The sequence below is a fragment of the Micromys minutus genome (assembly GCF_963924665.1).
Source record: "Micromys minutus genome assembly, chromosome: 25".
NCBI classification, from domain to species: Eukaryota; Metazoa; Chordata; class Mammalia; order Rodentia; family Muridae; genus Micromys; species Micromys minutus.
This window is the reverse complement of record NC_137960.1, coordinates 12,142,840-12,166,926: the sequence shown is the minus strand read 5'-3', so window position 1 is coordinate 12,166,926 and position 24,087 is coordinate 12,142,840.

The following is a 24,087-nucleotide window of genomic DNA, read 5'->3' as shown; positions in this document are numbered from 1 at the left end:
CAGTAACTTGTTGGCAAAATTAGACTTCAGAGCTGTGGGGAACTCAAATATTCTTCCATAAATGTTAAAAGGAACTCAACATTTTCTTGAGTCTCTATTTTATCACCAACGTGGAATAAAATGGTAGGAAAACTACTCTAATTCTCTAACTAGCAAATTAGGAAGGTTTCAGTCTCTCTTAGACTAAAGACAATCCAGTCTTCTATTGACTTCTTCAGTTGGCTTATCACCCCCACCACTCAAAAAAGATAATTCTAGGTATAGATGCCTATGTACATTGGGTAAAAGAATAGCATATCCTAGTATAATATTATTAAAACCTCAAAAATATTATAGAAGGTGTGTGACATTAGACCCTGTACTATGGGTTGATGTGAAGGTGATACATGATTGGACAGTGGAGAGGTAGGCAGGGAAAGAGGCTGGAGGAGCAAGCATGAGTAAGAGAAGGAGATTGACAGAGGAAGAAAATAGAAGCAGATGTGTAGGTTTCTCTTGGCACATCTTTAGCTTGATAAGGTTATTATGATTATTTCTAAATATTTCTTTGGGTCTAATTCATCTTGTCTGGATGGGCAGTTTATATCTTTGCCCACTGGTTATGAGCTTATTGTGTAGAGGGTTTGTGGGTTGAGAATTTAACATATAAACCTGATTGATAAATGAATGATTGTAAAGTCATGTTTCTACCAGGCGGTGGAGGAAAGTGAGTGAAAACAATATGCAGGGGCAAGAGAGTGAGCCATGCTTGAGTTCTCAGAGGTGGAAGGAGCAGCCACATTAGAGATCTCTGCAGTGCCATATGGCACTGTGAGAGCTGACACTAGCACGGGATAAAAGGTTATCACTTTTTAACATTTACCACAACACTGTAGCCTCTGTCTTCTTTTCCATGGGATATGACTTTGCTTGTTCCTCTAACCCATGCCATCCCCAGGGAAATTCTTTCTTTGTGGCTTGTCATCTTGGTTAGGGTACTGTACTCTCCTCTATCATGGTGATGATCTCCCATGGCTATGATGGATGAGGTATGTGTTATCAACATTGTAGCTGCTTGTCCGTGCCAAAATATCCTATTATTATTTACTTATTAACTGTATTCTCAGATACAGTAGTGCCCCAGAAATGTATAGGCCTAAAACTAGCAGGAACAAGTTAAAGCTTAGAGTGTTGCTCTTCCTGAGTAGCTTAGTTTACAACTTACTAAGTAGCATACTTAAGTAAGCTAAGGATTCTGAGGTCTCAGACCTAGATTAGGAGTGAGACAAAGCACTGGCCACTGATGAGGTCACCCTCCTGTTTCCCTAGTGTTTGCTTGCTTGACTGTTTGTCTCTCTGACTTTTCTCCTCACACTCATGGTATGCTGAGAGACACCAAGTTATTCTTGTTCCCTACTCTCAGTCACAGGTCGAAGCTCTTACAAACTTACACAAATTGCTGGATCTGACTTGTACTCATTTCATTCATGTAAATTGTGTGGAAACCAGGATTTTCTCAGCAGCATGACTCAAATACAGCTGATTCCCAGGCCCAGATAGATAGATGCCTTATTCCTTATAAGCTGAGATTCTATTGTTAGCTCTGAGAGCAAGTGTTCCCTTTAAAATACATTCCAATGTGATGTCCTAAGTGGATTAGGAAAGACAGTCCAGTACACATTAGCATGTGAGAAGCTTACAATTTTCAGTCGCCGTTTGAATATTCTGAAAGGTTAGGATTGTATTTCTCTATATATTGTGATGTGTTGATCTCAAACTGTGTCCTTCTAATGTGAAATAACTTCCTTCAGACAGTGTTTCTCCAATTCTGCCTCCCTCTTTGACTCTCCATCCTTTTCCTAGGAGGCAATAATTTCACACTATCCATACACAATTCAACAGAAATTAAATAGGGGTTTTACTCAGGTTAGATATTCTACAGTATTTTTTTTCAGAGAAATGGGACAGTTGTAGGCATCTACTATTTACAAATGCACTCATATAGTTGTAAAACTCCAATAGCAACTGGACAGATAGATATACCAGGCCAACTATAGCATGCCATATGATGACAGAGGATGTACAGATATTTGCTGGGCAATCCCAAATATATTTGCCATGGTGGGATGTCTCCTACATATCCTGGAGTCTCTTTAGGGTTCTAATCTTTTTTTCAACTTCCTACGTATCTGTAAAAGTTATACATACTACCTAAGGGAGGTTTTCTTCTAATAAACAACATAGAACAGAAAGCCCCATACTTACCTCCAATCTTTATCTTTATATTAATCAGTAAAATTCCATGGTAGCTTCTGTTCACTGTTGTCATTTAACAATTCTGCATTATTATAAAACGTGGTATTTTATATATTTTTAAATATGTGTGCTTTGCTACTGTTCTGACTTTAGTCCTCCACATAAATGTTTAGCACAGTAACATACCTTATAGTTCTTAGATATTTCTGACATGCCACTGAGTCTACTATATAATTTAAGTATGTTCAGCAGCAAGATGGTTTTCTTTCTTGTTTAGTTTCTCTCTTGTTAGATTCATTTAAAGTTCATATCATGTCTCAAACTCACTGGCCCATGGGCAATGCAGTTTTAATTTTGAAATTCTTTGCTAAAAGAGATAATTCTAATTATATTTAAAATCAAATCAGGCTCTTACTGCCAAGCCTGGAGTCTGCCTTCAATGCTGAGTGTACTGTTGAATATATAGGACTTTCCTTGATTTTATGGATTCTCTCAGTCAAAAGAGGTTTAGAAAGATAAATGCTTTAGTAAGGAACTTTTCAGTTTTTAATCAGTCATTTAATAAAGTAAAGGTGTAAACTTTGCATGATTTTTGCACAACGACCTTTACTTCAGGGTACTGAGTGCTTTGGACCTGGAATGCAATATTCTCTTCCCTCCCTATAGATGTGTCTTGAAACTTTAGGATGTTTATCTTCTTAATAAGTATAAAGCATTATTGATTATCATTTTCTACTCTAAATATTGTAAAGAGGCAGAAGAGATGACTCAGAAGTTTAGAGCACTTGCTGCTTTTGCAGATGACATGGGTTCAGTTCCTGGCACTGGCATTTGGTATGTTATAACTACTTGCAACTCCTGTTCCTGGAGATTGAACATCCTCATCTGGCCTCTGTGGGCATGCACATGGTACATAGACATACTCGTGCACACACATACAAATATTAAATAAGTAAAATACTTTTTAAAATAATAAGCATTCACTTAGTGCATTTAATATACCACAATGTATCTAATCTAATTTGTCTCGTCCACGTCCTGAAATAATTAGGACAGTTTTCTATGGTCCTTCATGATGACAGGTAACAAACTATTTCAGAATTCTTTTCTATTTGCTCATAGTTGTATGAATGGTAATCTGAGCATACTAGTGTGTGGTGAGTTCTTGCTCACAGATTAGGTTAATCACCATGCTGGTTAGATTTTCTCCATTTGACACGCATCTAAATATGCCTAGGAGAAGAGAGTCACAGTTGCCTCTATCAGATTGGACTTGGGCATGTATGGGAGGGACATTTTCTTGATTGCTGATTCATGTGTGATAACTGACTCAGACTCAGACTATGATGATTTGTACCACCCCATGCAGATGGGCCAGGGCTATATTTATAGAATTATTAAGCAAGCCATAAGGAGCAGTCCAGTAAGCAGCATTCCTCCATGACCTCTTCTTCTGTTTCTGCCTATAAGTTTTTTGTAAGATGATATAAACCCTTCACTCCCAAAGTTGTGTTGGGTAATGCTACTCTCTCACAACAAAGAAGTTTTAAGACATTCACCATCCTTAAGAATCCAGCATAACAAGCACATTTTGCTCTCCATGTATAAAAAAAGTACAGTTACACTTGGGTAGAATAGCTGTTGCTGCACAGACATCTGTCTACACCAAGGATCGTTACTCTCCAATTTTATTTTCCTGACAATTAACTGTTGTAATAATAAAAATATGGGAGGTATCAAATTTTGAGAGTCATCAATTCTTCAATGAGTTGGATTACTGGTGCATGTTACACGCAACCGGAGTATTTCCAATATGGATGGATACTAATATATAGGGCTCTATGAAGTAAATCATTGCAGCTTGTAAAATCATCGCATGGAACATTTAACAAGACAGGCCATGTTGGAATTGTAGCTTAGGATGCAATTAAAAGGATTCAAATCAGTGTGATAATCAAAGAAAGTAAAGCTATCAATGTGAGAGTTGAGGATGTGGTAAGGGTTGGGGAGAAAGGGACATGGCAGGCTCAGGGTGGCAGGAAAAGGTAAGAACAAAAGTGACACAGTAATATTTTAATTAAAATATAAAACTATACATAGAATGACCCATGGCTCAGACAGCATATGTAGTAGTGAATAGCTTTATCAGGCATCAACGGGAGGAGAGTCCTTTAGTGCTGTGAAGACTCAATGCCCCAGTGTAGGGAAATGCCAGAACAAGGAGGTGGGAGGAAGTGGGTGGGTGGGAAATACTCTTAGAGGCAGGGGGAGAGGGAATGGGATAGGGAGACTCCAGAGGGGGAACCGGGAAAGGGGACAACATTTAAAGTGTAAGTAAAGAAAATATCCAATTACAAAATGAAATAAAAAAATAAAAAAATATAAAACTAATAAATAAAAATAGATAAAAATGATTCAGATCAGACTAGAATGTAAATGGTATTGGTTCCAAATCATACTTATTCAGAATGTATGGGCAATCTCAAGATGTGGTGATAAGTTAAGCATGTGGTTTTTTTTTAGAAAGAACTGATGGAGCACTTAACCCAGGCATGTGATGAAAACAGTAACCTGATAAGATGCTCAGCAACATCAACAGAAGCAGCTTAGATTCCCCTGTTTCTTCCTCCCACCATGTTGATGCAGAGGTCCTCTTCTCATTTGGTCACTGTACAGTCTACTCTAGGATATTTGTAGGTGATTCTCTTGTCTACACATCCCATATGCTTGTAGGAATTCAAGGATTACAACCATAGCAAGCTTTTTAACCTGAGCCTGGAATAAAAACCAGAGGATGTACATAATCTTGAAGTGACTTGTAGTGTCAGGGAGGTTGGTACCCAGAAGGGACATATCTCTACTCAGAGGTGAATAGGAGGGGGCAGGGGGGCATGTGCATGGGGGGCTAGGGGGAGAGTGAGGACTGCTATTGGGATGTAAACTAAATAATTAAGGGGAAAATTTTTGAGCATCATGCTCATATTGGAAGTACTGCAATCTACTGTGACATCTCCATAGCCCCTCTTTTATCAGTTTAAATATACAAGTAAAAATCACATACTGGTGTACACACAACATATACACTTCACAGCTAATAATTTTTTATTACTTTAAATGATTGACAGGTTTGTATTGTCCATGAAGATCTGTCTAAGCAAAAGAAAGGTAATGCCGAAAAAGCAGAAGTTGAATTTTTCTATGGTTAGTTTGTCACAAGGCACATGGGTCACTGCCGTAAATAACCCAAGTCATCTACCCAACTTTGGGAGTCTTTTCAGGTTAGTTTAAATCCATGCGTTTAATATTTTTCTTAAGTCAACCACTACTCATTGAGAAGAATCTTCCTTTTCTCAGGTTAAACACCAACATAAAAAAGTTGTATTGATGCTGAAAATCAGTTTCATTTAAAAACTACAATAAAATATGAACACTGTATCTTTCTGTGACCGGGGAGACACTGGGTTGCTCTTCTTGTTGACTTTTTCATTTACAGCATCTGTAACCATGCCACTTAGATTACCTGTCTGGTAATCACAATACCACAGGCCAGGCTACAAAATGTGTGTCATTGAACTGCAATTTTGAACTTAATTGCACATTAAATTTAACTAGAAGGGAGGGGAGAAGAAAAGAGAGAGAGGAGGTTGTGGGTGGGAATGTATGTGTTCACTTGCTGACTATGTTTATGCAAAGTGATTCATCTCGGTCCAGCCTGTTGGAGATGTATGACCAAGACACTCCCAACTATGTAATAATAGATGTTTAGCTGAAGTAGCCAAGGGGAAACCACACAATAATTCACATTATATGAGCAGAACATTATCATTTGCTTACTTCTTGTCCATAGAAGCTGATTTATTGGGAGAGGAAACACTCAGATATTTCTTTCACCCTCCTGGGACCCTATTGCCTAACTGGTTATATGGAATAGGGAGGTGTCAAATATTCCTGGAAAAAGAAAATGGAATTCATGCTAAGGTTACATATGTGACAATCATAAGCATATATAGTGCTCATGGCAATCTACAGTTGCTTTTAAATTGTGTTACTGGGCTGTGAATTATCTTTATTGTTAGTTCTATGGGAAAGGACCTGGAATGATCTTTTCTATTATTTCTCTGGCTCTTTTTCATGGTTCAACTATTTCCTTCACAGTTCTGCTTTTATCTTGAAATCTACTTGCTATCAAAACTCATAAACATATTACAAGCCTTTGTTTTCTTCGTGTGCAGCGCTGTAGGTGGACAATTTGTTTCCTTGCTGATATCAGTGGATTCTTCTAGAATGATTTAGATGTGGTAGTGTTATATTATAGTAAGTTTATTAATATCATTTTCTTCATTTTCTATTTTTGGTAAACTTTTTAAAGTTCTTCAAATGGTCTGTATGAAGATTTCAAAAACACCAGAGTAAAGCATCAAACCCAAATAATTTGTCTAACTTTTCCTTGAAGCACCTAAATATATGTGCTATTCTAAGTACAAAATAGCTACTCATCTACACATTCAACTACTGCTAACCAAGCAATTACATTGTTGACCTATCAATGTAACTATGTATTTAATGCTCTTGATTAATCTTTCAGTTATAGCATCAATAATAATTGACTACAAAGCTTTGAATAAAGTAATCCATGCATGATTTTAAAGGGTTGATCTTGTGAGGGAGAAAATTGACAAATTTTATATATATATATAATTATTAGATCTTATTAGGGCAAATAAGGAAAGCAAATAGAGAATAATTATACATAAAATTGAAGAAGCAAACCTTCATTTTAAACCAAACATAACTGAACCGTAGATCATTTTACTATACTTAAAAAGAATGCAATAAAAAGTAAAATAACCCAATTTATATGCAAATAATATGATTTGGTTTTCCCCTCTCAGATCAACAGAGTCTTATTTGTTTTAAAGTTATTTTACATTGGGAAAGTGCTGCATTTAAGAAAGTGAGAATACTTACATTAACCATGTCCTTGCATCCTGTGGTCTTATAAACTCATTAAAACCTGACTCTCTCTCTCTCAAAAATCATTTGAGATGTGAAGTGTAAAAGGCCAGAGCAGACACTGACTCAAGCTGTGGAAAAGCTTGTATTGCCAGACTCTATACTTTAGAGATCAAATGTTAGAGAACTCTCTGGTAGACACCATGGATGTCCACAAATAGGATGTGTACAATAAGATAATGATGTATTATATCCTCTTCTGAATTATAAGGTTGAATGTGGATTAGTATGTTTATTTAACACCTACTTTTTTCTTCTACTGTTTCCATAAGTAGCATTTGTTTTGAGACAATTTTATTGGTTATTTTATTTATTTACATTTCAAATGTTATTCCCTTTCCTGGTTCCCCCTCAAGAAAACACCTATTCTATCCCCTCTTCCTCTTCTATGAGGGTGCTCCCACAACCACCCACTCATCCCACCTCCCTGCCCTGGCATTCCTCTACACTGGTGTATAGAACCTTCTCAGGACCAAATTCTTCTCCTCTCATTGATGTCTGACAAGGCCATCCCCTGCTACATATGCAGCTGAAGGCATGGTTCCCTCCATGTGTACTCTTTGGTTGGTGGTTTAGTCCCTGGTAGCTCTGGGGTTCTGGTTGGTGTGACATCACGGATTACACTTAACTGCCATTTAAATTGCTTAATATTCTAAGACAGGTAATGCACACACACACACACACACACACACACACACACACACACATACACACACACACACACACAAAATTTTTTATACCCTCAGAATGTATTTATATTGCCAACTGTTTTTCTCTGCAGTTGGAGGAGCTATGGACATAGTAAAGAAGCTGGTCTGAGTCGAGTGTAAAACTGTATAATCATTATTACTCAGAAAATATCTCCTAATGCTCCCTCATTTTAATTCAAGAAAGGGCTAAGTCACATCCCCTAGACTGTGATTTCCCCTTAGCTTTGAATACAGTTAGCCTCTCTCAAGCAGTGAGAAATCAATAAAAATACAAATTCTACTTGCAAGGACTGCATTTTACTTAGGCACTAGATTTATCCAATCATTACCCAACAAAACCATATGGCTACTTTAATTTTGATCATATGTTTTAAGACTCATCAATACTATTTTATTGATTGAGATATGAAGAAAGTTATGGGTAAGTAAAAAAAATTCTTAAAACTTCTGGTTGTTAGCATGTACGCTATTGCATTGTAATATTATTCCCTTCGAATTTTGGAATCAGTGATGAATTTCCATGGAATATTAGTGACAAAATCTCTCAAAGACACTCGACCCTCAGTTTCATGCTCTTTCATCCAGAATGGCATTTTTCATAGGTGATTACCTAAGGACATATAAATATATGGAGGAAAACGCTTCTGAGAAAGTTGTCTTTACTGCCAAGATCTCTCCTGACATCCCAGTACCAAGTTTAGATTGAAGACACTTGCATCACTTTCCAATGGCCAGAAGAGGCCTTTTTTTTTCCAAACTTAAATTATATTTCAGAGTATTTGGGCTAAAAGCTAAGTCTATATACATTTGGATTATACAACCAATAAAGGGAGTTGGTAGAAATATATTCTAAAACTCCTCCTTTAGGATGGTAATGAAATAAAAAAAAGATAGACGCTTTGAAATTGGTTTAGCTTTCATTGAGAAATAATACTTTGAGATACATACTTATTGGAAAACTTTTAATCAAAAGAAGCTTAAGTACTTTAAAGGGCATGGTTTGGTTCAGCAGTATAAGCCAGGATTTACTCAAAAATGTACCTGTTGACTTCAGCTATTCCTGGATAAGGTTAGATGTTAATAAGGTCAGTCTGCATCATGTTGTGTAAGCTGTTTCTGGGTAGCCCCGAACAAGCACCTACTCACCCTTGTTAAAGAGTGTCCTTCCTGATAGCTCATTTCAGACTAGTAAACTCTGCTAGTCTCTGCTTCTTCAAAACAACCTTACTAGTCTAAGAGTATCAATCGCTCAGCAATCTTACTATTTAAATATGCTTAGAGAGGAAATGACCTAGTAAATCTGGTCAACTTCATGGACTTCCTGGACTCATTAAGTTGTTTGTTTCCTGGGCTTAAGGAGTTCCACTGTGGGTTGGACTGTTTCACTTCCTCTTTGAATGACCTCATATTTCACCTCATTTTAAACATCTTTTCTTGTTTTTTTAACCTTATCTTTGCCATCCTGGGCTTGAAAGAGTTTACCTCTAAGATGGTAATACAGAAACAGCTGCATTACAGTGGTCCAGAATGCAAAAAAAAAAAAAAAAAAAAAAAAAAAAAAAAAAAAAAAACACTTGAAATGAGATCCATAGAACCAACTTAGGAAGTAAAAATATCCCGCTGAAAAAAATCTCTCTGAACCATCATTTGACAATAGGATTCTGTGGGTTCTTTTTCACCTCACCAATACAAATTACAAAATAACAAGTAAAAATGCCAAATGGCAAAGTCAAATTGTCTGAATGACCTAAGACTAGCCCTGTTCATGGCTGGATAACAATGGTTTTCAAACACACTTTCCAACCTTCATCTCCCCGAGAACTTCCAAACCTGCAGCATCAGGCGAACACTGAATTACATGCATTTGCTTAATGCAGTGGTTCTATCGGCTCTTGAGAATTTTGATTTAAATTTCTAAAGAAGCAGAAAAACAACAACAACAAGGAAAAAAAAAAACAACTTCTACGAACTAATTACTTAAATTCATTTCCATCAGTTTTCCTCTGAAAGTTAATGTTATTAAAAGTTTTCAAGCCACAAAGATAACATTTTATGATAAGGAAAATGATTCTGAATTTATAGATAGTTTAGGGGAATGTCTTACTATTTGAGTGGCAGGCACAAATTAAATTTGCTTCTTCTCACTGCTTTCAAGAGGCTTTAATGAGAAATTTAGTTAAGTTTTGCAACTTCTTTTTTCAATTTTTTATTATGGAGATCTCTCTGCCTCTCTTTCTCTCTGTATCTTTGTCTCTCTCTGTCTCTTTGTCTCTCTCTGTTTCTCTGTCTCTTTCTGTCTCTCTCTCTCTGTCTCTCTCTCTCTCTCTCTCTCTCTGTGTGTGTGTGTGTGTGCATATTCACTTGTATATGCACAGATGTGCAAGCACACATATACCTGAGTATTCATGGGCTTATTTGTAAATGTCACATTTCATACTTCAGACATACTTCCAACTTGGTTTGCAAGGGAGAGGCTCTCTCATTGGCCTGGGACTCACTAATTTGGTTTTCCTGTCTGCCAGCACTCTCAAGGGATCCTGCTGTCTCTGTCTGGCCATTGCAGGATATTGAGTGTGCTCCACCATCCTGATATTTTGGGGGGTTCTGGAAATTGAACACAAGTTTTAATGCTTGCATGGCAAGCAATTTATTTTTCTTTGCTAGCCCCTCCCCTTTGTTTTCTGTAAACCTCTGTTCGCTCATAAAAAAAAATCAGTAAAGAACAAAACTGTGAAGTAGATGTTTTCTAAGTTTTTGGTGCTATGTTGAAAAATAAATCACTAAAGAAACTGCTCCTAGGATATTTCTGAAGCCAAAATAAAAATGCAAAAGTCAGTAATTTTCATTCAGTATTGAAAGTACCCTCCCACTGTTAATACAAGTGATTGTGACCCAGTGTCCCAAGAATGTATCCTAAAAAGACAGATAGCAGGGCAGAAACAGTTGCATCCATTTCCATGGTCACAAAACAAAAGAGTCATCTATCAAGTCATTAGCAGACACATTAATTTCGATATTAGGAAGGTGGTTTTCTGGGAAATGCAGTCAACAGGAGAAATCTCCTTTGTAGGTCTCAAATGTTAGCCTCTGATGTCATTCTTTGGATTTGGGGGTTGCTGGAAGCTATTGACATGGTATGAATTCTGTATGGATATACCCCAAATCACTTATATTTAAAATTATGTTAAGGCATGCGTAAAGGTGGATAATGAATGGTGATTGGGGAGGATGATAGTTCAGGGTAATTTTGCACTGTGTCTGTAACATCCCAACACTCTCAAGTTATGAACTTTTAATCAGTCAGCCTTGTAGAGCTTTCAACATAGATATGATCTTGTTTCTTAAAACTCCAGTTCATCCTCACCATATCTATTTCAAATCTTTTATGCAGCTTGAAGTCTATTTCTCAATTCTATTACTTAGATATGAGGTTCTTTCATTCCTACCTGATATATATGACTCTTTGTTCATGCTAGAAGAAAATGTGAGCCTGTGGTTCAGGGATTGTGTAATGCAGATTTAGTCATTCAAGAAATGATGCCAGGTACAGAATCATTCTTTTGACCCTGACCATAGGAGGGAGGGAAAACCAGAAAAGAAACCTCACTTATAGGCCCCAACTTATCAACTTAAAAATGTTTCAGTACATCTCAACACTACATTATCAGTGTGATTTAAGTTTGACTTGGAATATTTCTTTCTTTAAAAGATTTATTTGTACATCTGAGGGAACCATGAGGGAGAAGGCAAGTTCACAAGCCAGATACTAGTGGTCTTGAGAGGCAAAAGGGGAAGGCAGACAAAGAAAATCAATCAGAGTAGATCAGAGGCTCAGCCACCACTGAGCACCTAGAGGAGGTGAGGAGAACGGGCTCTTCCCTGGAGCTCCTTGCCTGGGAGTCAGCAGACCGAGGGACCAACCAAGGCAGCGGAGTAGGCAACAGGGGCACGGTTTTTCTTCCATGTCTCAGGTTATTAGGAGTCCATCATTTCAAGTAGCATGTCCTCCACATCTTTGAACTTGATGTGATACAGTATCCGCCAGAACATGAAGTTGCAGCTTCGGTACCTTTCCTTGAGGACTGGCCGGGCCCCAGCTCAACAATATCTCAAGGTGCTGAGCCTATACCCACCTGACCCGTGAACCCCCACCTACCCGACAAACATAGGCTTGGTTGCCACGCAGTGTAAGACCTGAGGGCTCCATTGCCCTTCCTTAGCAGCACCTAGGTGTTTGCAGCCAGGGATATGCAAACCTCACTAGAGCAGGAGGCCAGGCAGTGGTGCTGGTTCAGGTGGGCCCTCAGATTGCCCATTTTGTGGGCTCCCTCCCTGGGTGTTCAGATACTGTATTTGATGTAAACACTTCATGTTGCTGATTAAATAGTTCACTCATCTAAACAAAATAAAAGATTTATTGGTTTCTTTTATGTATACGAGTACGCTGTCGCTGACTTCAGACACACCCGAGGAGGGCATCGGGTTCCCATTACAGATGGTTGTGGTAGCAGTTGTTAAGAAAACTGGCTGCTCTTCCAGAGGTCCAGAGTCAACCACATGACAACTAAGGATATTCCTATAAAACAGTTTTCAGAAAATATTTAAAGACAATGAAAACATGTAACTTTAAGGTAAGCACACCTGCAAAAGTCCCGCTAATTGGCTGTGATTTCAAATCATTCTGGTCATTCTTGGTAACTCGTAACAATGGATGCCGCCCTTCTGTGTAGGTGAGAAATAGTCTCCATGTTATCTGGATTCTGCCAAAGTGAACCTCTCTAACACCAAACGATGTAACCGTTAATTATGGTACTTCATTTACTAAGTTCCTTGGAAGGCCTACATTAGAAACCCAAATTTGGGAGGCAAGAAATAAGGTGGCTTAAAACATTAAAATGTAAATGCGGGAGTTGATGATCTGTGATGAGCAAAAAGCCGGTCCGTTCTACACCATAGTTGAGGTAGAGCTGATTAATCTATCAGTGCTGAGACCGTACGCACACTGTAATATCTAAATTCAGTAACTCAAAGCCTGTTGGTTTTCTGTTTGAACTTAAATGAAAAGTCTCAGAACTTTAACAAAAGAACTCACTAAATTCTGCCACAGAAAATCTCTGTGGAAACCTCCTGCACAGGCCTTAAGGCTCAGAGAAGGCAAACCCCCTCCTCACATTTCCCTCCCACAGAGGAGGCAAGTCTTAGTGGCATGCCTTCTTAATTCTTAGAGACCCCACTGAGCAGCTCCTCAAGTCTCCCGCTAAGTTTCTGAGCACAGAGGACAGCCAACCATGAACTCCTTTTTACCCTGGAGAAAGACCAATGTATCAAAGCCCATGTAAAACCATCACAGATGGGAGAGGGCTTCCTCATTTTTCAAGTGCCCTTTCAAAGTAGATTCTAGAAGTCAAAGCTATATTTATATTCAGCCTGACCTATGTGTATCCATTTAGAATTCCAACAGAGATTTTCTTTTGGACACAAAATATCCCCGAAGAAAACCTATTATTCATTTTTTTCTATAAAGATCAATCCCTGAAAGTATATGTAGTAACATGCAATATGTTCAGCATCAATTGGAACTTAGCCATATGATTTAAAAATATAATCCTGAAAGAGGACCCGTGGTCTCAATTAACCTGGACCCCTGAGATCTTTCAGACACTGGATTAGCAACCAGGCAGCACACACCAGCTGATATGAGGCCCCGGACACATATACAGCAGAGGACTTCCGGGTCTGCCTTCAGTCAGAGAAAATGCACCTAACCCTGAAGAGACTGGAGGCCCCAGAGGCTTTAGAGGTCTGGTGGGGTGAGTGGGGTGGAGACATCCTCATGGAGACTGGGGTGTAGGAGCAGGGAGTTGGTATGGGATGTGGACCAGTCAGAGGGTGGACCGGGAGGAGAATAAAAGTTGAAGTGCAAAACCTTCTTTTGCCTGTTAACAATCTCCATCATTTCTCATCTATGCTTCTTGACTAGAACTGTTTCTAAACCCCAGCACTTACCTTCCAGGTTCCTTATATTCATAGCTATATTTCACACATTTCAAATTGTAAATATTACTTCAAATTTCACCTTGTGAGATAGAAGGGGAGAAGGAAAAGAAAAGACCTGAACCAAAATATTAATAAAAACGAAAAAGTTAGTTTTTCTCCATTATCGGATACAACCTTTTCAGTTTGTCCATCCGGAAAAGGATGCACATTACCATTTAAAAAATAAAATAAAATAAAAAACATGCAAAGACCCTTTGAAGCCAGAAGAGGGCAACGGGTTCCTAAAAGCTGAAGTTAAAGGCAAGTGTGTTGCGGCCCTGGATAGATGCTGGGGGTCCTCCGGAAGTTCTCTTAACCACTGAACCATCTATCCAGTCTCCGATCCGTCAAGAATGTTGACTGTACTTTTCTGAAAGGTACAAACATCTGATTGCATTTGTCTGCTCATATGAATGAAATGCAAAGAAACTGGATTGTTTAGAGAGTTTCAGAAAAAAATTCAGTGTAATTCTTTTTGAGATTAAAAATATAATTACATCATGTCTTCTTTTCCTTTCATCCAAAAAGTCCCTTCCAAACCCGTGGCTTCATTTTCATTAACTGTTGTTACATGTATATGATATGTAACATTAGACGCATATGTGTTTTCACAGAGAAGTTCTTTTGATAAGGAGTATGCCTATCTCTGGGCATTAGCACATATATTGACAGTGTAGTTAGGGATTATATTTGCTTAGTCAGGTGGAATATGACTCCACTATCCCTATGTAACTGGCTGTATTTATTACAAGGCATGGTTTCTCTTTTTACTGAAGTGGTCTTAGGTGCAATTAGAGACCTTTGGTTACTGACAAGTTATGTGTACTACTACTCTACACTTCAGGTTTTCATCCCATGTTGCTAATGGCTGTGGTCTAAGGGTGTTATTGGTATACAAAACTGTTCTTTGCTTCTTTCTTTTGGGAGTTGTATTGGCTGGTTTTGTGTCAACTTGACACAAGCTGGAGTTATCAGAGAAAGGAGCCTCAGTTGAGGAAATGCCTTCATGAAATCCAGCTATAAGACATTTTCTCAACTAGTAATCAAGGGGGGAGGGACCAGCCCCTTGTGGGTGGTGCCATCCCCTGGCTGGTAGACCTGGGTTCTATAAGAAAGCAGGCTGAGCAAGCCAGGGGAAGCAAGCCAGTAAGTGACATCCATCCGTGGCCTCTGTATCAGCTCCTGCTTCCTGACCTGCTTGAGTTCCAGTCCTGACTTCCTCTGGTGATGAACAGCAATGTGAACAGTGTAAGCTGAATAAACCCTTTCCTTCCAAGCTTGCTTCTTGATCATGATGTTTGTGCAGGAATAGAAACCCTGACTAAGGCAGGAGTCTTGCATGGTACCTCCTGGTACGACGAAAGCTAGTTCTAAGAAAGGAGACACTCAGATCACTTCCAACTCGGGGTCCCCTGTGTCCTAAGTTTGTGGTCTCTTCAGCAACAGGGACTTTCCTTCTATCTCTATCAGGGATCAGGGGCAATAGCAATAGCCTGTATGTTTGGGGAGTTGCTTGGACAACTCTGACTAGTGATGCTAAAGAGGGTTTCTCATGCCTCCTGTTAGGTTTTCCTTAGGTGGTCTTTGGCACTTGGAGGGAGCATACTCAGCCCAGATGAGAAATATTAATTTGAACTATATGTGTATATTTATATATAGACATATATATATATATATATATATATATATATATATATATATATATATATATACTATATTATAGATCATGTATTATATTGTGCTAAACACTCGTCTGTTTTTGTATGGTTTAGAATCATAATGAGCATGACTGGAAAGGATTTCATGCTGAATCTCAATGTGAAAATGTCCTATTAGAATTTGGGATACTTTTTTCCCCCTAAACATGTGAAGATCTGCTTTGTATTCTAAATTTTGAGAAAGTGCTCAAAACAGGAAAAATTAAGAGTAGATGGTATTTTTTAATGAATAATTCTTTGACTTTAGATGAACTTTCTTTTATTTCTTCTTATATTTTGATATCTGAAGCCAATATTAAAAACAATATTAAGAATTTGTGATGTTTATATTAATCTCAAAACCTTCTTCAATGTACTTCTATTATTGAGTCTCTACAACAATAAAGGTAAATGTAATGTTATTATTTATTACTGGAATCATACAAATATCTCTTAGTCATACTGGCTATATGTACACAAGTAGAAATCTGTATTTCACAGGGATTCATATTTTCATTACAAATAGTTAATGTATATATATATATATATATATTAGTTAAATAAGATCATTTAACACAATTTTGAGTTTTTCTAAAAATAATTTTATGTAATTTACTGTGGCCTCTATAGTACAATCACATTATTTTCCTATGGTTTATTTACTGAAGTTTACTTATATCTGTCTTCACAATTATTGAATAGAGATTAAAGGTCAAACTTTGTCACTTTCAAAGGATACATAAATAAAATGCCAATTGACTAGCACACATGCGCACACATACACTCACACCCTCCACTACCAGTCTGTTCTCAGCATCATCCCCTACTGTGCATGGACTTGTTTAAAGCTGCTTCTTTGGAATCATTTATTACAATTAGCAAATATTAACATGATGGTATAGTCAGCTTGCTCTTCCCATTCATTTCATATCTTGCCTTGACAATATAGTTTTGTAATCGATGTATAATAGCACTAATTCCTAAGTCCATTACTTCAACTCTGTGACAGGGAGAGCCTCATCACATAAATTTTAGGAAAAGGAACCCCAAAATCGAGATACGTAAGTCACTCACAAAGTTATAATCATGATTCTGAACACTTGTAGTTCTCTTTAAGACACCTTTCCTTGGTACTATTTTCTGTTGCTGGAGCAAAACACTTTGACAAAATAACTTAGGAGTAAAGGGTTGATTTTTAGCTCACAGTTCCAGGCCTTCAGAGCAGGAAGTCATAGCAGCAAGAGTTTTGAAGTAACTATCACATACACAGGCCACAGCAGGGGCAATGGGACAAGCCTGTCTTATTCAGCTCACACTCTGCTTGCATGAAATCCAGAACCCAGGAAATGATGCTACCCACTGTAACATCTTCTCACATCAATTCAGTTAATCAAGAAAATCCCTGCTAGATGCACTCAAAGACCAACCTGATGCAGATAGTCCCAGAGACTCCCTTCTGAGCTGATTTTACATTGTGCCAAGCAGATAATTGACAGTGACCATCACACCCCACAAACTGGATCACTTCTTCTGGGATGTACACTGACAGAGCACAGTCATAGGATGACCTTGACATGCAGATTTTGACCATGTGTGGGAAATCCTTTTATATTATTTTCTATTATTATTATTATTATTATTATTATTATTATTATTATTATTATTATTATTGTGGCTGCTACTGTTACTTTTATTTTTTTATAGTCTAGTCCTTATTTCCCCCCATGGTCTGCCCTCCAACAGTTCCTCATCTCATTTTACTGCACCTGCACACACCCCATCTTCAGGAGGATATTCCCAACTCCCCACCCCACCCCACCAGACTTTCCTACTCTCGGCAGCCTCAAGTCTCTCAAGGGTTAGGTGCATCTTCTCTCACTGAGACCAGACCAGGCAGTCCCCTGCTGTATATGTGTCAGGACCTCATATTAGCTGGTGTGTGCTGCCTAGTTGAGAGATCTCAGGAGTCCAGGTTAGTTGAGACTGGGGTCTTCTTATGAGGAAATAAATCCTTTTGATTATGTAAAATGAAATGAAAGAATATGAAATAGCACAGCTCTGTGTTCACTTGGTAAGGAGATAATGTTTCTCCACACAATGGAAGCTCTTCTTCATTATTTTATCCTTTAATGTGCCAGAGCAGCAGCTTTTTGAGCAATAATTTTTGACACCTTTATTTTTTGGTTTTACATCCCATTTAGTGGCGGTATGCTACTCAGTGAGTTTTGCTAATTACATACCGTGTAGAAAACTGCTACAAGAGACATTAACAATGGTTAGCCTCCATCCTGCCCCTGTCATTAAAAGGTTGTGAGTCATTGTATTCAATTAGGCAAACTGTACATACTCTTCCATACATTCTTGAAAAACATGATCAGTGATTGAATAAAATTTACTCCTAATTTACCCAAACTGCTTTGTATTTGGACATATGCTTACATTTTAATAAGTAGTAACACACGACTGGTTTCTTTATTCCTCTGTTTACAGTACCTGAAGTTGACTTATTAAATATGACAGCGATACCTTCACTCAGGGATGCAACTCCTCTGGCAAACGTGGTTTGGTAGCAGTTAAGCTGGTTAAAAACAACCCAACGCCACTGAGCAGAGGTTTTAATTTGTGTTATGGAAGTTCGGGAATGATAACCGTTACCCATGGGAAGCTGACTTCTAGCACTTAAATGAAAATGGAGTGAATATAAATCAGCCTTTGGTTAGGTGGCTATTTGCAAATCTACAAGCAAATATAAAACAAAAAGCATTTAACTGAAGTATCTACTTCTCACAGATGTACTTTTATTAGGCCAATAAACATGAGTCATATGGGTAAATTGTTCAAATATAAAATATCAATTAATAAGCAGCTGAGGTCATGCATCATTTTTCTTCAACCGATGAACAAGATGGTGTGAGTTTACAAGGGTCATCTCTTCAATTAGGTAGAAATTTTATCTTCTGAGATACTTTGACCTGCTTTCTACTTTTAAATTTTCAGACTATTGTTTTTACTCCTTGGCATAGTTTTCTTCTAGTCGATTTTATTAAAAGCAAACTTAAAACAGTGGTGTTTTAATTAAATCAGTAGCATAATATGGGCCATATCTGTTTAATGCCTGAAATATGTAGGAGATTCCATGGCTAATTAGCAAAATGCTAACTGGCTATTTTTTTTTTTTTTTTTGATTTATTTAAAGCAGCAGAAACAGTTTATAAGTTAAAAAGGGGGAAAGAAAGAAATGGGAAGATAGATATCTCTGTGGGAAAAAAAAAAAAATGTTTGCCAGGAAGCATAAGAACCCATGTTTAAATATAAAAGAATCCCACATAAAGGGTATAATACTTCACACCTGTAATCCATTCTTCCTACAGTGAGAAAGGAGACAGAGATTGGAGAGTGTCTAGAAACCTACCAGTCAGCTAGCCTGGGCTATATACCCAGCTAGCCCAGGCTATACAACAGTGAACAACTCCAGATCTTCTCTTAAAGGCTGCAAGGCTAGGGCTATACTCCATGCTAGTCCCTTGCCTTCACATGTGTAGGAAGTACACTGTTACCGAAGCACACATGTAGCTTGCTTGTCTTTTCTTCATTTTGTGGGTTCTTCATTTTTCCAACCTTTTACCCCCGCCACCAGTTTCAGCCCCTATTTCTAGATGGAAGAGAAAGAATGATAGAGGGGGAGAAAGAGAGATAGAGATCTCTGAATCTAATCTCGTTTTTGTTTTGTCTTTGAGCACAAATATTAACAAACCAAATCCGATCTGCAAACAATCACCAACCACATACCCCACTGGTCAGTGCTCTAACATTTACATATCCTCTGAAAAATACCTAGAATTTCAAAAGTCGCACAATCACAGAAACTATCTGCAGCTGGCAAAACCGTACCTCTGCTAGAGCACAAGGCAAATCATAGTCAGTTGCTGCAAAGAAGCCATGTATCCCCATACCTGGGAGTAAACATATAATATGTCTATGCTTTTATAAAGAAACCAAATTTCAGAAGTTTGACTCTACACAGACACAGACACACACACACACACACACACATATAGTGTATGTACAAGCTTTTATAACAAAACCATCACCTATAATCTTGGGTGGTGCATCTAGCAGAAGCTAACATCTTTTGCTCGATCCTTGTAATGTCCCTGTCTTTCATAATCTGCCCACCATGTGAAGATTCCATCAAATGGTTATCCCATTATAAACTTTCCTGACCTTCTTAGGAAACAATAATATCTGTATGCCACGGTGGGAGACATTACTAGACTGTGTGTAAATGTACAAATTCTGCTGATTTCTAACATAAAGGAGCTTAGCTGTATGAACCACTACACTGAAATTTACAGTTTGCAACATTTTCATAGCCAAAGGTTAAACTCGCCACTTGCTTCAGAAAAACCATAATTGAAAAATCATTGTAGTTTTTAGAATCCTCAACTTTGGAAAGCCAGTAACTATTTTTTTTTTTTTTTTTTTTTTTTTTTGAGTTTTTGCACATCATTTCATATAGGACAGCTCGTTCTCTCTACGTCCTGGGGAACTCACTAGAATCCATCTATGAGCCTGAATTCTGTGTCTACAGAGCTAGGAAAGCCTACTTATTTGGCCTAAGGTATAGATGTTTGAAAACAGCACATATAGCAACAATTAAGAACAATCCTTCAAACAGTGTTTTAGGACCTAAACCAGATTCCAAATCTTTATACCTGAAGCTCATCTGTAAGGCTTGTTTTCAGTTACATGACTGGGTAAATATTATGTAGATGGCAGTTTAGGCTCCTTTATCCATATATTCTACTGAAGCAAAACCAGGTAACCACTTGGAAGGAATGCTTCTCTATTTTTATATATCATTTTGAGCTATGAGTTTGAACACACATTGAAAAAGTTAGACTGTAATGTCTTCACACACATCTCCAACAAACAAAAATAAATCCCAAACCAAAGCCTGAGTTATTTGTGATTCTAATATTGTAGCACCAGTATTTAAGTTGATTAAGCAAACAGTGTGAGTTCAAAGCCAGGTTAGACTATGTAAAAACTCCATGCCCTCAGTATATAAGATAACATATGTGTAAAACAGTGAGTAACTAGACTTAATAACTTTGCTTTAGGTGTATATTGTGTGTTTGTGCGTGTAAACACTGCAAAACGGTGCATGCCATCTACCTGAATATCTTTTCCCGTTTGAAATGAATCAAGTAGGAACCGTTCACAAGATGGTACATTCATGAGTCGGGTACATAGGTCACACAAATGTACATTTGTTGAATTCAACCCTGGGGATTCTTTTTAATGAGGAAAACATATTTACTTACTTCAAAAGCTGACACATATGTGATATTGTCTGCAATACCCAATTCCCAAGGTGATGTGCTATTGCTAGAGAGAATTTGACATGCCAACGTGTTTCTGAAATAATGATGGTTGGCTTGACTCCATAAAAGTATGCCACTCTTTTCAGAAGTGTATTTACAAAAGTCCCCACTGTTCTGTGGAGAAAGTGAAGGTTGGGTGGTTATATTTTATATTGTTAAGGCCTTTCCCTGATGCGGTAAGTCCTGCAGCAATCTATACAGAGGGGGTCATAGCTAATGTCACACAGCTCTTACTGCAACAAGAGCACTGTGACAAACACTTTATTCCAGCATGCATCCCTATACAGAAGCGACAACTTTTACTCGCAAATTTCCACATGAGAGAATTTAAACTGTATGAGTGACCTGTCTTAAGTCACAGTACTATGTCAGATTCCAGGCTTTGATTTAATAGTGAAAAATCTGTCTTTTGCACACTGTTTATTATAGAATGGCTCATGGCACTTACATTGGGTTCCTGGGGAGCCTTAGCAGACACCATGGAGAGAGAGGATTGAAACTGAGCTTCTAGCAAAGAAATATTTTCCATGGAGCTATTGAAACTGGGTCCTTCCTTATACTTCCCAAATTCTTCTCGTTTACCAGTGATTTTTGGCATTGCATTGCAACTTCCTTGTTCACTCATGTTCAAATCCACCTTACCTTTGTCACATGACATCTTCCCTTTGTCCCTGTGTCTAAAGTGTTTTCTAATATAAAAACATGAGCGATTCCTTAAGAATTTAGTCTACTCTTCAGCTTAATAGATCATTAATAGATGCCTGTGAAATCTCAGAAGTTCCAACCATGTATTTTGGGCTTCATCACAACCATTGCCTTGAGCTCCGATTCAGCCATTTCTACTGGTAAATGGCCACATTCCATTCTGTAACTCATCAGATTTTCCAAGACTCTTTGAGAACAATGGGTATTAGGGAGTCTTTTTGTATACTGGAGAATGCCTTGATTCTTCCAAATCTTACTGGTTCACAACAAAAGCAGGTTTTTCATGACAGACTTTTTCTGACAGTCTGAGTACTTTCAAAAATGTAATGCTTCCTCGAGGAGGCTCAGATGATGGCAGAATATGTTGAACAGCCAGAGATGTGGCTCAGCAGTAGAACCCTTGCTTACCTTGTGCAAGTCTGTGGAATCCAACATCAATAGTAGAAGAGAAGTCTTATTTGTTGTGTATCATCACACATGGTCACTGTTGATGAAAAGGCCGAAGCTAGAAGATTATTGGTTCTAGCAGTCTAAGACAAACCTATAAAACAGAACTTATATGAGGTGTGGGCTTTGTTTACAATGCAGGTGTTAAATAGAAATGATTGAATGGGAAAATAGAGAAGAGTTTCAGAATTGTTCAAAACTGGCCTAAACTTTGTAATCCAATCTGACTAAGAACCTAGACTTTAGATTCCCTGGGAATAAAAGGAAGGGGAGTCATTACCCTTCTGAGAAATGAAGTAGTTCAGGAGACTAGGTTAAGGCAAAAAAGGATATGTAAGGCAATAGAATTAAAAGCAAGTGGGCTTGGTGATTTTCCAAACATGTGTTTAATTTGGCAAATGTACTCTATGTGTTTTAGAAGAGGAGCTGTTGGTAGACAGCCCTGGATATCTGAGGACTAAAAAATCAGGTATGGGATACAGTTGGGCAAGGCAGAAGGGAACACTTAAAAGTGTTAAGATGCTTATAAATGTCATACATGAATCATGTATGGATCAAACACCTTGGAAAACATGAGAGAAGATAGGTATTTACAAGGCATATCATATTGTTCATTTCAATATTTCTTCCTTAACCTCTTCTATAGCCATCTTTCAGCTTTGTGGAGGCATAATTAACAAATTTAAATGTATCGTTGAAATGTACAACTTGATGTTTTGTGAATTCAAAATGATTAAAACAAATTGCTGTATATGTTACCTCGTATGCCTGTGCTTGCTGTTGTATGGGCCATTTTTAAATCCCCTCTTAGCAATTCTCAGGTGTGCCATACATTACAAGTAACTAGGGGCAATGGCTATTGACAAGGTAGAGCTAGAATTCCTTTATCTTGTCTAACTGAGTTAGAGAATAAGAAAGTCTCATGATCGATTGTCTCATAGCCATACATAGCAAAGAACAGGGCAGGGGAAAGCCCAGTCATTTTGTAGCTTTATTCCCAATCTAATGTGTTCTGAAAGGAAAGGGTAGAAATGATTCATTGTTGCATGTCGAAATATTTGGCATGGCATTATTAATTGTCATCTTCCTTGCCTCAGTTAGGAGGTATGTGTTAGCATTCCTATAACCATGGAAATAAAAGATATGATCTGGAGTTTGAATACCCTACTTCAGTTTGCACATCATCATTGTGAAAAATAAATACACCCACTCGGTGTCCAATAAATTGAAAGAAAAATTCTGAAAGGTGAGGTTGAGCTTCCTGACATCAGTATCCATTAGTTGGTAAATGTTATATTTAATAGGTGTCTAATAATGACTTTTGAGTGATTGAATGTACACAAAGCTGATTAATCACCAAAGAGCAAACAAATTCCTTTAGTAACGGCTATGGGAGAGATCATAGCACAAACCCTCATGGGAATCACACTTGTGCCGTGTGCAAACCATGAAAACCCAACAGTTCACTAACTAGTTGTTTACATTTCCGAATCATGCTGAAATCAGAACTGGCTGTCTGAGATCAGGTTGCTTTGCCTCTCACCATCTCACAGAATGAATTGTAAGTTGTCACCTGTATCATTGATGAAGCTCTGCAAACACTATTTATTTCTTCTGGGCAGAAGGTTTGAACCTGGAAGATGTCACAATTACCGACACGAATGCTTATTTTTTTTTTTTTTTTGTCTTTCCACAAACAGAAAGCAAAATGACTGACACAGTGATCATTTCCTGTCTAAAAGAGATTTTTCTAAGAGACCTTTCCCCTGCTCAGTGCAAGAACTAATCAAATATGACAGGGAAGAGTACATGTCTTTGGGTAAACACTTGGCAGTAAGAAGGTCTCTGCTACAGTTG